The sequence below is a fragment of the Rhineura floridana genome, chromosome 8 (assembly GCF_030035675.1).
Source record: "Rhineura floridana isolate rRhiFlo1 chromosome 8, rRhiFlo1.hap2, whole genome shotgun sequence".
NCBI classification, from domain to species: Eukaryota; Metazoa; Chordata; class Lepidosauria; order Squamata; family Rhineuridae; genus Rhineura; species Rhineura floridana.
In genome coordinates this window covers 86,815,408-86,833,038 of record NC_084487.1, presented here as the reverse complement: position 1 = coordinate 86,833,038, position 17,631 = coordinate 86,815,408, and positions in this window count along the sequence as shown.

Below are 17,631 nucleotides of genomic sequence, written 5' to 3'. Positions count from 1 at the left end.
GTCTTAACTTTTGAAATCAACTCTGAACCCTTTGCATGCATTCAGGAAATTCTGGGTTGTATCCAGTTGTGTCCCTCTACTCATGGATTTGTTGGAGGCTTTTGTGAATGGAAGTGGGGAGATGTGATTTTCATTTATTGCCCTGTACTCCCTACCGCAAATCAGCTTCAGGAACTGGGGAATCCTGGGACTTCCGGGAAGGGTGACTTAGCCTGTGCCTGCTTTTGAGACGGGCTCCTGCCTCAAAAGAAGCTTATTCAGATATATCAGTCAGTTTTTTCTTTTTTTTTTGACTGATTAAACTTCTCCCGGGTAGGGAGAAACGAAGAGATTAACCTCAAAGCCTATTTTTGTTGGGACGACCAGATCTCATTAATTTATGGGACGAGGTCCAGCCGACGAAGGTGGGACGGATTTTTAACAGCAAGCTCTATCTGATAAAGCGAACGTTCACCTTATCTTCTAAGAGAGAACGCACTAACAGGCAAGCACCCTTCTTTCTATATTTTTCTTTTACTTGACTTAAATTGTTGCTGTTTAAAAGAGATTTGCCAGATTGATCAGTTTTTGACATCTCACTGGGGAGCCATAACTTCTCTCTGCTACGCACTAATTAATAGCTTATCTCTGTTTTTGTTGCAAAAAGCTGTCCTGGATTTGCATTCTAAAGATATACACAGAAGAGGGATTTCTATTCCAGATTTTTATTTTGAAAAATATTATACTGTTTTGAGACTACTCTCTTTTTGGTCTATTTTATTTTGACGAATCTGTTTCTTGACGATTGCCATTAATTGTTTCGATCCTGGGAACTGCATTTTGTTTACTTAACTATTGGAGAGATAAGGCTGTCTGCTCTGTTTATACTGTGATGTCACCAAGTTTGGAGTATTAACCCAATTGTTGCTGAAATAAGAAGTGGTTTTCCTATATTTTTCTTTTAAAATGGCAATTAAGAAAGTGGCTGAAAATCTGGAAATAACTATGTTTCAGAAAATAATGGATGAGATTGAGATAATGAAAATTGAATTGAGTAAAATGAAGCAGGAGATTAAAGATATAAGGGTCCCTGTGAGAGAGGTGACCCTGGAAGGGGTCCCTGTGAGAGAGGAGATCCCGGAGATTGGAACAGGGGTCCCTGTGAGAGAGGTGACCCTGGAGACTGGAATAGGGGTCCCTGTGAGAGAGGAGATCCCGGAGATTGGAACCAACATGGAACAGGAACAAGATTTGGAGTCTATGGACTTTAGAAATAAAATCTATTGTTTGGAACTCAATGTTATCTCTGAAGAAATGAATGAAGATTCTAGAGATAAAGTTATCAATGGCATGGATAATCTTCTGGACTGGAATGATGTGATGGAGCCCAATATAGAGAAAATCTATGGAATTAACTGCAGCCATGTGACAATGGAAAAACTTTTAAGAGATGACCCAGTGTATTTTGAAAAAAAGAACAGAGATATGATTTTACAGCAGTATTTCAGCAACCTATTCAGAATGGATGGCAAGAAAATATTTGGGATAGAGGTAATCCCCATCAGACTCTTACTATATGACTATGGCTTTGACAGCAAGATTATTATGGAATACTGATAATGGAAGATTGGATATTGAAATTACTGGACTTAACAAGACTACTGAAGATGGAAGATGGAAAATGGAACTAATAGAGATAATAGAACAATGGCTACTGAAATTATTGAACCTAACAGATTCTGATGTGATGGATTAATTGAAATGTTTATTTTGACTATGGTTATGACAATAAGATTATCATAATTAGTAATGAGATGGATTAATCGATATGCTTATCTGGAAAAAAAAATTGATAGATATATTTCTTAAAGAATTGAAACCTCTCTTTGACTTTTTGTGGAAAGAATAAAGTAATGTTTATGAGATTTGATGATTAAGTAAGATAACTACTGGAGGAAAGTGATTTTATAATATGACTTAAGAGACAGGATTGTTATATATTATAGACTTATAACTGATTTGATCTTTGACAAATGGGAAGTCAATATTTTACTCTTTATTTTTTATTTTTGTTTTTTTTTTTTCTTTTTTTCTTTTTGTTTAACTATTTTTGATTTTGTTTTTTGTCTTTGAATGTTTTATGATTTTGTCTTGTATGTTTTATGAAAATCTGAATAAAAATTATTGAAAAAAAAAAAAAAGGAACTGGGGAATCCTGTGTGGGAACTGGCAGAGGAGGCTGCAGGAGGAAGGAGGAATTGACAGAAACTGTCTGCTTCCTCCCCTTCATGGGGGTCTCTGCCAGAGCAAAGAGCCTTCCGTGAGCAGAGCAACACAAGTGGATCCAACCGAAACATTTTCCCAGCTGTGGTTCAATACAGCTTTATCAGTACAGCTTAGATGTTGTAGGCCCCCATGCAGGATCCACCTTGGATGCTTGGATGCTTCTCGTTACGTTCCCCTAATATTAGTATCACTTCATAGGAGTCTTCTATACGATAATCCTTTCTAAAGTTAACCAGAAGGCAGCTGTCTTTGTTCAAAGCTTAGTGTGGAATATGAAGCCAAAGACAAGGTGTGTTGCTTTCCTCTCCATGTTTTGTTTTATGCATTGCTGAGTTAGTTTTCCTTATACACGCTTGGTAACCCCTTCAAATGATGCCCATTTTCAGTACAGGCCTTTGATGTAAACAAGATTTTCTCCACCTTCATTTGGCGATATGGGGAATGGGATTGTGTGTATCTAACAAGGCAATTGGGTACCGTCATGCTATGGCACAATACCTTGGGGTCTTGCGAGCTATGGAACAAAATCTTAGAAATTGTGCTAGTCAGCCTATGACTTCCCTTTTTTTGTTTCCCCTCATATTTTTAATAAAAAATATTTTCATTCTCTTTAATGATTCAGTTGTGACAAAAGCAGGGTAATTGATTTCAAAAAGAAATATCTGAAAATGCTACTTTTCTCATAATAGGTTCCGGGATGTGAAATAATTTCTTTTTAGCAACTCCTCTAATGCACATAAAACCTGACTCTGGGCACATTCTTAATCCCTTTGGGATAAATGATGCAACAGGCTTAGGCTCTGGAATTTTTCAGGATTAGGGCCTCTGCGAAATATAAGACATTTTGCCTTTATATGGCAGTGCATTAAAATATATGTGGTTGTGGTGATTAGATTAATTTGCAAATGCTTTCATTAGTGATATGTAGATCTTCCTGAGATCATAAGATTAAATTCCATTCCTTTCACTTCAATACTAGCTTAACCCTGGTTATTGAAAGTCAGTCTAAATGAAAAGTTGTATAACTGTGTCTGCAGGGTGCTCGAACTCTGGCACATCTCCAGTGGAGGGAATTTTGTAGTTGTGGGCAGACACAGAGAAGCCCTCTCTGCACATCTTTTATCACATTGTCATTTTGCACAGATGGTATACTTGGGTTCTTAGTTGATGCTAGACACATTGGGAAATAAACATTTTGAAGTGTGCACACAAGCCTTTTACCACTTTGGACATGACACTCTTCTCCCCCGCTCCACTGAAATGACTGCATGCTCCAATTCAGAAATCTCTCCTGCTTAGCCAGTGATTCGTATGCTCTGCCCCTCCCAACTGTAATCCAAACTGGAGCCCATTGACCCTTTTACACCCTGGGCCACTGAAGGCTTTATAAGTCAAAACCAGCAACTCAAACTGAAAATGTGCTCTGTAATTGTGCATATGTTAAACTAATGAAGAGGCAAGATTTTTTAAAAAGGACCCACTGTTGCAAGAGTATTCTAAGTTGATTTATTGAAGAATACAAATGTATTTCCTTGTATGTTTAAAAAGTGTGTATTAAAAGGATAGCTGTAAATTTATTAGGAATCTCTTCACTTCTGCTATCTAAAAGCTTCCCATTGGCCCCCTGCTGCTGAAATCAAGAGGCGGCTGCTTTTTCATTTTTTAAAAAGAAATGCTTCAGAGTGTATGCTTCACATACAATCTTTAAAAACAGAATGACTGCAAATGTTTTATTTTTAAGTACCACTTGAATTGCATGTCTACAGCCTTGGCTCACAAGGGTATGTACATGTACCATTTTTATTTAACAGAATTTGTGTACCCTTTAATTGTAAAAATCTCTAGGCAGTTTATATAAAATATGCAGTAAAGGTATAAAAAGTCAAGTTTAAAAACAGGCAGACCTAAAACATTTCAAAATATAAATAAAACTAGCAGTTAAAAATATAAATTATTAAAAATGCCCATTGAAATGCATGTCAACTGTACATATATGGGCAGACTTTTTTAAAAAAAAGTTTTTAGCAGGTGCTGAAAATAGTACAGCAAATTGTACAGCTGGGAACTTGACTGTACTTAATATTAACAAGTACTTAATATTAAATACTAGCATTGTTCTAAGTGTTGGAGAAGGTTGGACATGCTAGAAGATGAAGGCATCCAGAGATCCATGATAGGACTGCCATGTCATCTTTCAAACTATAAGAGAACCACCATGCTGAGGTGGGAGGCAGGGGTTTGGCTCAAGGTTGTGGTGCATGAGAAGGTGGGCTTAATTCTTTCTCCTTGCTGGTACATCTATTGAACCTCCCCTCCTTGGCTATTAGCAGTTGGGGTGGGGGCAATTTTTGTCAGAGAAATAATGGGGTAAAGGATTAACAGACACACCCTACAGCCCTGTTCTAATTCAGCGACCCTGTAGCTACATTAAAGCTTTTGAAAAAGACATCAGATCATGAATCTTCACTAATTTGGGACTCTGATAATAGTGCAGGAGAACATTTGACAATAGTGGGCCAGGAAATGTGCAGTTTGATATCCAATAGATAATTTTCCGGCTGATAAAACTGACGCTCCTGTCGAAACCCTGGTCACTGTGGAATACTGAAATGACCCGGGCAGTTGACGCGATTGCCCCGGTGCGCCCTCTCCTCTGCAGAACTCAATTGGCTCCTTGGTATACCTCGGAGTTAAGAGTGATGAAGCAAGATAGGAGACGGCTTGAGTGCAAATGGAGACGAACTCCCGACGCCTGTAGTCTTGTACTTGTGAAGGCCTCTACCAAACTCTATGTGAAGGCAGTGAGAGCAGCAAAGAAGCAGTACTTTGCTGCCTCCATTCAGTCATCTTCTAACCGCACAGCGGAACTTTATAAAGTTGTCCAGGGACTTTTACACTCTGGTACTCGGGACGCAATGATACCATCAATAGCCCACTGTAATGAGTTTGCGAGACACTTCCAAGACAAGATTATTAACATCCGCCGGGACCTTGACTCCAATATTGCTGCAGTTGAATCCATTGAGGTGTCCGGAGCACAGTCTTGTCCTGTTTTATTGGATGAGTTTCAGTTGGTACAGCTCGAGGATGTGGACAAAGTGCTTGGACAGGTGCGGGCGACCACTTCTGCTCTGGATCCTTGCCCCTCGTGGCTAATAAAAGCTAGCAGAAATGGAACTGCCGGCTGGGCCAAGGAGGTGATTAATGCCTCTTTATGAGAGGGAGTGGTCCCACTCTGCCTAAAGCAGGCGGTGGTTTGACCGCTCCTAAAAAAACCCTCCTTGGAACCTGATAATCTTGACAACTATAGACCGGTAGCTAATGTTCCTTTTCTGGGCAAGGTCCTAGAGCGTGTGGTCGCTCGCCAGCTCCAGGTTCTTTTGGATGAAACTGATTATCTGGATCCATTTCAATCGGGCTTTCAGCCGGGGTTTGGTACAGAAACGGCCTTGGTCGCCCTGTATGATGACCTCTGTCAGGAGAGGGACAGAGGGAGTGTAACTCTGTTGGTTCTCCTTGATCTCTCAGCGGCTTTTGATACCATCGACCATGGTATCCTTCTGAAGCGACTTGCGGATTTGGGAGTTGGAGGCACTGCTTGGCAGTGGCTGCACTCCTACCTCGAGAACCATCTTCAGAAGGTGGTGCTTGGGGAGCATTACTCGAGGCCCTGGGTACTCCAATATGGGGTCCCGCAGGGCTCAGTTCTGTCCCCATGCTCTTTAATATCTATATGAAGCCGCTGGGTGAGGTCATTAGGAGTTTTGGAGTGCGTTTTCAGCAATATGCTGATGATACGCAGCTCTATTTCTCCTTTTCATCTTCTTCAGGTGAGGCTGTTGATGTACTAGACCGCTGCCTGGTCGCGATAATGGTCTGGATGAGAGCTAATAAACTGAGACTCAATCCTGACAAGACTGAGATGCTGCTGGTGGGGGGGGTCCCCTAACCAGATGGTTGATGTCTGACCTACTCTAGATGGGGTTACACTCCCCCTAAAGGAGCAGGTCCATAGTTTGGGGATCTTATTAGATCCGCTCCTGTCTCTGGAGGCTCAGGTAGCCTCGGTGGCACAGAATGCGTTCTACCAGCTTCGGCTGGTAGGCCAACTACGACCCTATCTGGACAGGGAGAACCTTGCCTCAGTTATCCATGCTCTGGTAACCTCTAGACTGGATTACTGTAATGCACTCTACGTAGGGTTACCTTTGAAGACGGTTCGGAAACTTCAGCTGGTGCAGAATGCTGCGGCCAGAGTCCTCACTCGGACTAAAAGATCTGATCATATAACACCTGTCCTGGCCACACTGCAGTGGCTACCAATACGTTTCCGGGCCAGATTCAAAGTGTTGGTTCTTACCTATAAAGCCCTTAACAGCACCGGACCGCAATACCTGATGGAGTGCCTCTCCCACTACGAACCTACCCGTTCGCTGTGCTCGACGTCGAAGGCCCTTCTCCGGGTTCCAACTCACAAGGAGGCCCGGAGAGCAACAACGAGATCTAGGGCCTTCTCGGTGGTGGCCCCCGAATTATGGAATGCCCTCCCTGACGAGATACGCCTGGCGCCTTCTTTGATATCTTTTCGGCGCCAGGTTAAGACCTACCTCTTTGCCCTGGCATTTTAGTTTTAGTTTTAGTTTTGGTTTTGTGTTTAATTTTAATGTTATCGTTAATTAGTTGTATGTTCTATTTTTGTCTTAATCTGTTTTAATGTGTTTTTATATTTACATGTTTTATCCACATTCGCTGGTTTTAAATGTGGTTTTATCATATTGTACACCGCCCTGAGAGCCTGTTGCTATAGGGCGGTTTAAAAGTGTAATAAAATAGTAATAATAATAATAATAATAATAACAAGTTTGCTTGTTTTAGAGAATGCTCCCTCCTTTGAGATGTCCACAGAAATCCTATTAAGCTTAAGGATACAGATTCTAGCTGTTAGCCACAATGAAGACTGGCTTTCGATAAAGTTAACATATGCTAAGACAAAATCATTACTTCATTAAATGGCAAAACCTGTTCATTTGAAAGTTTTCTGACCAGATACATATATATTCATATTATTCCAAAATATTTAAGTAACATGCTTTATAAAATGCATAATGATGCCCTTTCACAAAGGAAGCTATTTAAAATGCAGGCTTGCTGTGCTAAGTACTGTGGTCTAAATGCTTAGTGAAGTCCAGGAATACAGTAAATGTGTGAGCACATAATACCTCTCAAACAAATATTAATGGGAGTCCCCCTCGTAACAACAACAAAAGCATCACACAACCCACTTGTTAGCAAATGGCACCTACCACCTAAAGCTGCAATCCTGTACATGTCTATTCAGAAGTAAGCTCCACTGCGTTCATTGGGACTTACTCCCAGATAAGTGTATTGGATTGCAGCCTAAGCTAGGAGTGGAGAACATGTTGCCCTCTAGATGCTGCTGAACACCAACTCCCCTGCCGTTTGGGGAGTTGGGAGTCCCAACAGTAGCTGGAGGCCTATAGGTTCTGCATTCCTGATTTAAGTACTGTTCAAAGACTGGCAACCAGAAACCTACCATCTTTAAAGGCACAAGTAATAGTCACTCTAGTTAAGGTAGAAAGCTAATGCTTAACAAGTAGATCCAGGTGAAAGGCCTTTGCTATTGTGTGTTTATAACAACTATTGTGTGATTATAACAAGTTCGATCCTCTACTACCTGACCTAGAAACCTCTTGAATGCTGGGTAGATCTCATTAGATAGCAGTAGAGCACTAGTTAGCGTCTCTGTTGTTAAATGCATTTAGTCTGCACTACAGTTTTGTGTCCTACTCGGATGTTGCATTAGCACACTTTGTTTTCTATAGCAATTTCTTCCACCTGAAGAATCATAATGCTTCAGCCAGCAGACATAAGGAGGGCAGACATACCCTCTGGAAAACGGAAATGTGCCCATTGTTTTCTCTGGACGTGAGTGGTAAAGACAAGTGTTGCTGAAGTACAGTACCACCCCATTCATATTGCCTTCTGTCTAAAATACACACCTGACAACATTGTCAGAAGATGTACTTGGAGCTCATTACCTTATGTCAGCCCTCAGGCTAAAATTCTGCCTTGCATCTCTCTAATTTTGGTATCTCAAAGTTGATTTGCTTGGTGTTTTGTGGGAATGGAACCTAACTTGATAGGACATAGAAATAAAGAACTCATGTGCTCCTACTGTATGGTAACTGGCAATTACAATGATTCACTCATAACAATCATTTGCAATATTTCTAGACCAAAAGGGCTTCAAAGATCTGTAAGATCTGCTTAAGGTGAACAGATGCAACTGCCCATGCTAAAAATCTTAAGCAGAAGGATTATTTCATAGTCGTCCAACTGTATGAAAGAAATGTTATATAGAGGTGTGTTTTTATATGCAGGCATGACATTTGCCACTGATGTAAAAATGTTAAGATCTTCACAATCCAGGGAAAGCTTCTTTAGGAATAGTCTTAGTACCACCTCCTTCAGGCCTGCAACAACTCCTTGAAGTGAGGCATTGATTACTTCCCTGGATCTTTGCTATGCTAAACTAGAGATGGGATTTGCACCACCACCCCGCCACCGATCTGCTCACCCCCAACATCATGGAGGAGGAGAGGGTAGGAGAAAAGGAGCCCTCCCTGGGTGGGATAGAGTGGCAGCTGTGGCAAAAGCCTCTGCAGTAGTGCCAGACCATGGAGGAGGAGGAAGAACAAGCACCATAATGTGGGGCCAGTGGCAGGCTGCAATGGTTGAAAATCCACTTAATTCCAACCCCTTGCAGTCAGCATTTAGCAGATTTTTCACCCATCTGAGGCTTTTGCTGCTGCTGTCGCTCTATCCTTCCACCTTAGGGATCCTCCCCTGCCTCTTCCTCCTCCATGATGCCCAAGGCAGAGTGGTGCAGATCAGATCGGCGGTGGGTGAGTCCCATCCCTACTCTAAACAGCTCTGCTAGACAGCAAGCAATGAAGGTGGAGAAGTAAGTTTTCTTCACTGCCTTCACCACCACCGAATAGGCTCAGACATGAGCACCCTGTGTTCAGTTGCATTCTCTGGGAGTTTTTCTCCACCTGCGTTCAAGTCATCTCCTTTCTCGCTTCATTGTTCTGAACTCTGCCTATTGGGAGAGGATGCTAAGGTGTAATTGTGTTAAGTGCCGGGGTCATCTCTACATTCCATAGATCAACCAGGGCTTCATCAGAAGAGGCCGCCATGCCATCCAGAAAATTCCCCAGACCCTTCTGAAAACCAGTTTGATCCATTAGTCTCTGGGGGTGGGGTAGACCATCTTAACAGCTCCCCCACACACACACCGCTGCAGAGGGAAAAGGCCACTGTAAAACTCACCAGGAAGTGATCTGACCATGACACAGGGACTGTTTTAATGAGCCCTCCTTCAGATCACACTCTCCCTGCACAATTGAGAAAACCAAATGCCAAGCTACCTTTGTTGACCCAATGACGTTGGGACAGCCCCATAGTTGTCATGGCGACCACAAAATCCTGAGCCGCCCTGGACAAGACAGCCTCAGCATGAACACTGAAGTCTTCCAAGACTAACAGTCTTAGGGCCGCAATGGCATGTCTGAGACCACATCTGTCAGCTTAGGGAGGGAGACTGTTGGGCCAGCAGGGTGGGCCGTACACCAACAGAATCTACAATCTGTCCTGTTGGCCTAATGCAAGGTACAAACACTCCAGGTTGGTACTTGGACATACAGAGAGCCTGGAGAGCAAGATGGTACTCCTATAGACCACAGCAATGCCCCCTTCCCAGGCCTCATACCTATACTGGTGCTAGACCTGGTGATCTTACACTATTTTATAGGGTGGCAGGGAGGACACAGTGGTATAACCCCCATGTGCAACTCCTTCAGTTCCTCAGAGGAAGGGCAGATTTTAAACACAATGTATGATATCCTCTTGATCAGCAAGCTACAACATCAGGACACTTGCTGTGCCTTTACTCTTGTACCCTGTCAGTGCTACACCTATATTATCACCTGAACAGATCTGTGCCTATACTGCAATGAATGCATGGGGGAAAATTCTATCCATCCACTGGAGTCATCTGTCAGAAAAACACAAAAATCCAAACAGTAATAGAAATCCTTCTCACCTGTACCTGGGATTTGATGTTATCATGCATATGGCTATACTTTTTAGATATGTTTATGCTGGAAATGTTATATGTTATTTTGGAATGTGATTTGTTCCTTATAGTGAAAGATTTTAAAAGAGTTCTTGGGTTATATTAAAACAATACTTTTTAGGGGGGTAATTATTGTTCTCTTTGGAGAGAAAGATGTCCTCATTCATTACATCATCCTTGGATTAAGGCTTGATAGATGGGTGAATCAAACACTTTTATGTAGAGCGTCTTTCAAGATGTTGGCAATTACAATACAAAAAGTGTATAACAAGCCCAATTCCTGTTAGTTGACTTAGCTCATTCCTTCAGCCTCTTCATAATAATGGGGGGGGGGTAAATGCGCACGCGCACGCACGCACACACACACACACACACAGAGCATTATGAAACATGCTCACAAGGACATCAAAGGATGGCTTTATAGCAGAGTGACTCATTTGTTTCATTTGTTTTATCGTGAAGTTTAATGAATCCAATTAATCATGCATATTTTAGTAGGAGCTTCATTACAAAATGGCTTTCTAGGGCCACAAATAAAATAGCTATGCCTAATTCATAGCGGTTTGGGCTGTGGAGGCAGAGGAAATCCGCATGATTGTCTGTACAGGGTAACCGGTCAATGACTTCCCTGCAGGTCATAGAAAATGAAGGACACAGACTGAGTCCAGCTGAATTTGAGCACCTTTAACTGCCATTGAGTGCAGCATTCCACGGTTTGAGAGGCACTGGGGGAAACCTCGGCAGGCTCCCTTAAACAGAATGCGGGAGGGGATGCTAACCATGAATTTGCTCATGCTGCCTCTGGCCGCCTTTGGTGCTCACGAGCAGTGCTCCTGCTGCCACTGCTGCTCCTGGGGCATTGGTAGTCTGAGTCCCTGCAAATACCCATCCTTGCCACCCCCTGGAGCCCGTCCTGGCTTCACACAGGAATGTTAGCCATGATGAATGTTGGAATACAGGATTCCTGGAGAAGGAATAGATTAAAGAAGAACTTGTCCAGGTCACAGAGAGGGAACTAGCTCCACATAATCATCGATTAGAGCAATTACTCTTCGAGGCAGCCTATCTAAACTACGGTACTAGATTTGGATGAGGCTGCATGTGGAGCACTCTTCTTAGCCTATTCTTATGATCCAGAATGCAAAAGGTAGGCTTAAACATGCTTTCATTTGTGACAGATCTATGATGGTGTGGATGTATCATTGATCAGGCAGGAGTATTATGTAATCTCCTATGTCTGTGTTCTTTCTCTCATTTATTATTGTCATTGTATCACATTTTTGCACTAAGGTGTCTCAAAGCAACTGGCACAATAAAAACGGAAATAACAGAAGACAATACAGCAGAAATAAAAACAGCAATAAACAAAAACTAAAATGTTTGTTAGAAAATATGTTCTCTAACAATCTTCCCTTATTTGTTTTTATTTATTTATTTTGGTGAGCTAGCCACCATCATTCCATAACCCTTCCTTGCATGGAAGCAGCTAATTAAGAACCCAACAGGACATAAATAAAAATTTGGGCGATTTTTTTCCAAGTAAGTTTCTTATCAGCATTACACTTTTATCATTTTTTTAGTCCTGTGGAATCTTTCTCAGTTCTTTTTGTTCTGGCCACAGACATCTCCTGTGTAAACAAGATATTTTCATATCTTCCAAGACTGTCTGCCATAGTATTCTGTTATGAGTTGATCACTGTTTACTAGAGTGAGATAAGGAAGGTCAAATGATATATTTTACTATACTTTTTATTAGGTCTTGTGTATTTGATGGTAATGTCATTTATAATGTGAGGAAGAAACCAATTAAACATGGTACTATGGTTGAAGATGATTTTCACTCTACAGCTATGAGTCACTGTGCCAGGATGGGTGCACTGCACAGGCTCCAATGCAAAAGGTCTCTCCTTCAGGATTAATGCCAACGAAGCAGAAGTCACTGATGCCTCTGTAGTGGCAATTACCCCATGCTCCCAATAGTGACAGTCTGACAGCACCCCTAGTCTACCCTACTGTCCTGGGCTTCTGTTAGCTATGATACAGTATATAATCCCATCTTGTTCTTTAGCAGCCATCACATGTAAGCAAGAGCAACACACATGACCCTACTTCAATTGTTTGATATAAGGAATGTATTTTGTGCCAAGAACAGGGAATTCAGAGAAAGAAAAAAAACACAGGACACCCATAAGGGGGCATAATAGTGTCCACTTAGAACATCTGAAGGTGGTGGTGAAACCTTTCTTCTGGTTTGGCTGATTGCTGGGCTAGATTGTTGAATGAGCCTAGGTGGTACTCCGCTCATTGACATAACCACAGGGGATAAATATTAGAAGAACTGTAGTAACTCTGCATTTCTGATCAGAGCTACAGCAATAGTCCAGAGGGGCTTCCCAGGTTTTGCCACCACCTGATTAGGTTTAGGATTAGAATTTGTGCCCTGGATAACCCCCGCAGGAGTGATGGGCTGATTAAGATGGTCCGCCCCCGGAGACTTATGGATCCTGATGGTTTCCTGAGCACTCTAGGGGATGTTCCCAGCATGGCTGGTGCTACTGCCGAAGCCCTGGTCAACCTCTGGAATACAGAGGTGACCTGGGCAGTGGACACTATAGCTCCTAAGCGCCCTCTCCCACCAGGAAAGGCCCATAATACACCTTGGTTTACTCAAACCTTGGGCCTGATGAAACAGCAGGGACGATGGCTAGAATGACTATGGAGAAAAACTCTGTCTTTACCTAACACTGGTTAGAGCTCATTCTCGAGCCTACCATGCGGTGGTGCTGGCGGCGAAAAAAGCTTACTTCTCTGCCAGCATTGAGTCTGCCCAGTGCCGTCCGGCAATGCTCTTTCAGGTGGTCCGGGTTCTTTGGGGATCTGGCCCGACAGCAGACCCTGAACCATCAGTTGCTTGCTGTGAAATGTTTGCGAGGCACTTCGCAGATAAAATTGCTTGCATTCAGATTGACCTGGACTCCTCGTTAATTACAGTTGTGCCAGATGTCCCTGTTGCTCCCTGGTCATTTTTCCATGGATACTTTTCAGCTTGTAAAGCCTGAAGATGTGGACAGGATTATGGGAGAAATGAGGGCCACTACCTGCTCGCTTGATCCTTGCCCATCCTGGCTAATTAAATCCGCCAGATTGGGAGTAGCTGGCTGGTTAGAATATCTGATTAACACCTCCCTAAGGGAAGGCTGTATGCCAACATTGTTGAAGGAGGCTGTGATTAGACCTTTGTTAAAAAAAGCCTTCACTAGATCCTGCGGATTTTAATAACTTCCGGCCAGTCTCTAATCTCCCCTTTTTTGGCAAGGTGATTGAGAGGGTGGTGGCAGCTCAACTCCAAGTTTTCCTGGATGAATAGGATTATCTAGACCCTTTTCAATCAGGCTTCTGGCCTGGTCATGGGACAGAGATTGCCCTGGTTGCCCTGCTTGATGACCTACACCTGGCATCGGAAAGGGGGAGCGCATCCCTGTTGGTGCTGCTGGAGCTCTCAGCGGCCTTTGATACCATCGATCATGGTATCCTTCTGAGCTGTCTCGCTGGGATGGGCCTTGGAGGCACTGTTCTACAGTGGCTCTGGTCCTACCTAATGGACAGGACCCAGAAAGTGGTGCTAGGAGACTTCTGCTTGACCCCCTGGCCGTTGGCCTACGGGGTACCTCAGGGTTCCATTCTGTCTCCCATGCTCTTTAACATTTATATGAAGCCACTGGGAGAAGTCATCCAGAGATTTGGAGTGCAATGTCATCAATATGCTGATGACACTCAACTCTATCTCTCCCTTCCATCTTCTGGCAAGGTGGGACTGCTCATCCTAAACCGGTGCCTGGAGGCTGTGAAGGGCTGGATGTGGGCTAACAAACTGAAACTTAATCCAGACAAGATGGAAGTGTTGCTGGCCAAGGGAAGAACTGCCCCAGGGATGGGGTTGCAACCTGTTGTGGATGGGGTTGCACTCCCCTTGAAAGAGCAGGTCCGCAGTCTGGGAGTTCTTCTGGGTCCTGCCCTGCTGCTGGAATATCAGGTGGCTGCGGTAGCCAGGGGTGCTTTTGGTCATCTCAAAATGGTCTACTAGCTGCGTCCATTCCTGGAAGCAGCTGACTTGTCCATGGTGACACATGCATTGGTGACATCGAGGCTCAATTATTGTAACACACTCTACATGGGGCTGCCTTTGAAAACGATTCGGAAACTACAGTTGGTCCAAAATGCAGCAGCCAGAATGTTAACTGGAGCACGGCGCAAGGAGCATATCACCCCTGTACTTTATCGACTCCACTGGCTCCCAATTTGTTTCCAAGCCCAATTCAAAGTGCTGGTTTTGACCTTTAAAGCCCTAAATGGCCTTGGACCAGTGTACTTAAGGGACCGCATACGCCCATATGTTCCTAGCCTGGATTTAAGATCATCTACCTCTTGTCTCCTCTGCGTGCCTGGAATGAAAGAAGTTAGATTGTCAGGCATACGGGAGAGAGCCTTCTCAATTATGGCTCCCAGACTTTGGAATTCCCTGCCCCAAGAAGCCCTGAGTGCCCTGTTGTAGGATAGAAGGGCGGGATAGAAATATTTTTTTAAAAAGAAAAAACTTTGGGATAATTCAGCAGCTGTAATTGAAATATTCATTGCATGTTGCTCCCATCAAACTAGGGGTAACTTGAGGGCTGCATTCCTTTCTGGGCAGTGGGGGGTGGAAGGGCAGAGGCAAAAGTGGGCAGAGCATCGGAGGTAAATCTTTCCTTTGTACAGTAGGTGAGTTACTACACACACCCTTTGCTATCCTCCAGCCAGGCAACCAAGAGGCATTCGTTATTCAAGAACACACTACAGCTAGGTAAAAAACACTTGGGCTGCAAAGCAGAGCCAGTGAGCAGTGTGACCTGATGAGAGTCCTGCATGCCAAATAGAAAGGCCTGGAGGCCCCCACTTCAGTAAACCAAACACCAGTGTCAGACTGTGTATGTGTGCTCACTGGTAGCCTCACCTGCTTCATCTTAAATCAAGATGAAGCCAGCACAACTGTGCTGGTCTCAGATGAAAAAGAAGGGGTGAGGGGAATGTTTCCAGCACATGAAGGTGAAGCTGAAACAGCTTGGCTATCTTGGCCAAGACTAGGAGGATGTCTCCATGGCTCACTGTGGCTCTATGCATTCAAATTGCCCATCCCAATGAAACCCATGGAATATGAATTCCTCCAAATCACATTTTGCCAGAGTAGGATCACTACACAAACATTGTCTAATTTTTAATTGATTGGCACTATTCATGGAGGAACCATATGATGAAGAACCAGAAATTTTAGAATGTGAGGTGAAAACTGCTCTTAAAATTCTTGGAAGAAACAAATCACCAGGAATAGACGGCATACCAATAGAGTTGTTACAAGCTACTGAGACTGAATCTGTCCAAATTTTGACAAGAATTTGTCAAGAAATATGGAAAACTAAACAATGGCCCACAGACTGGAAGCGTTCAATATATATCCCACTTCCAAAGAAAGGGGATCCCAGAGAATGCAGTAATTACCGAACTATTGCCTTAATATCCCATGCAAGTAAAGTAATGCTCAAGATTCTACAACAAAGGCTCTTACCATATATGGATCGAGAAATGCCAGACGTCCAAGCTGGATTTAGAAAGGGAAGAGGCACCAGAGATCATATTGCAAACACACATTGGATAATGGAACGGAGCAAGGAATTTCAGAAGAAAATCACCCTGTGCTTTATAGACTACAGCAAAGTCTTTGACTGTGTAGATCATGAAAAACTATGGAATGCTTTAAAAGAAATGGGGGTGTCACAGCATCTGATTGTCCTGATGCGCTACCTATACTCTGGACAAGAGGCTACTGTAAGGACAGAATATGGAGAAACCGATTGGTTCCCCATCGGAAAGGGTGTGAGACAGGGGTGTATTTTATCACCCTATTTGTTTAATCTGTATGCAGAACATATCATACGGAAAGCAGGATTGGACCAAGATGAAGGAGGTGTGAAAATTGGAGGGAGAAACATCAATAATTTAAGATATGCAGACGATACCATACTCTTAGCAGAAACCAGTAATGATTTGAAACGAATGCTGATGAAAGTTAAAGAGGAAAGCACAAAAGTAGGACTACAGCTGAACGTCAAGAAGACTAAAGTAATAACAGAAGATTTATGTAACTTTACAGTTGACAATGAGGACATTGAACTTGTCAAGGATTATCAATACCTCGGCACAGTCATTAACCAAAATGGAGACAGTAGTCAAGAAATCAGAAGAAGGCTAGGACTGGGGAGGGCAGCTGTGAGAGAACTAGAAAAGATCCTCAAATGCAAAGATGTATCACTGAACACCAAAGTCAGGATCATTCAGACCATGGTATTCCCGATCTCTATGTATGGATGTGAAAGTTGGACAGTGAAAAAGGCGGATAAGAGAAAAAAACAACTCATTTGAAATGTGGTGCTGGAGGAGAGCTTTGCGCATACCATGGATTCATGGACATGATTCACTAGAAAAGACAATAATGCTGGGAAAAACAGAAGGGAGTAGAAAAAGAGGAAGGCCAAACAAAAGATGGATTGATTCCATAAAGGAAGCCACAGACCTGAAGTTACAAGATCTGAGCAGGGTGGTTCATGACAGATGCTCTTGGAAGTCGCTGATTCATAGGGTCGCCATAAGTTGTGATCGACTTAAAGGCAAATAACAACAACAACATTTTACAGCAAGGGGTCAGACAGGTCAAGGCAAAAACAAAGTGTTTTGTCAGACTTGATCATTTGTTGGTTATGATTCTAGCACAGGAATAAGGTAACCCACTATGAACAGCCTTGCAAAATGTGGAAGTTTCTATAGTATCAAGCTAGGAAAAACAGTAGCAAACTCCTTGTTCTTGCCTATAGTCCAGAAAAGTAAGAATGGGGATGTTTGGGCCATATCGGTAGCGTATCACCCTACTTTCTTTTGCTGGGGAACATATGAAATACCTTGGTGATTGTTGGAAGCAGGGCAAGAGCAACTCCTATTTATTTATTTATATTCCATCCGTCCTCCCAGCAGGAGCCCAGGGTGGCCATTTGGGTTCTTTTGTTTGTATTCCAGAAGGAAGATAGAATTAGGGTCCTCCAGCTGGCTTGGCTTGCCTACCTTTACCTGTGCTGTTCTCTACCTAACTTCCTTCCGTTGTAAACTGATATGCTCAATGAAGC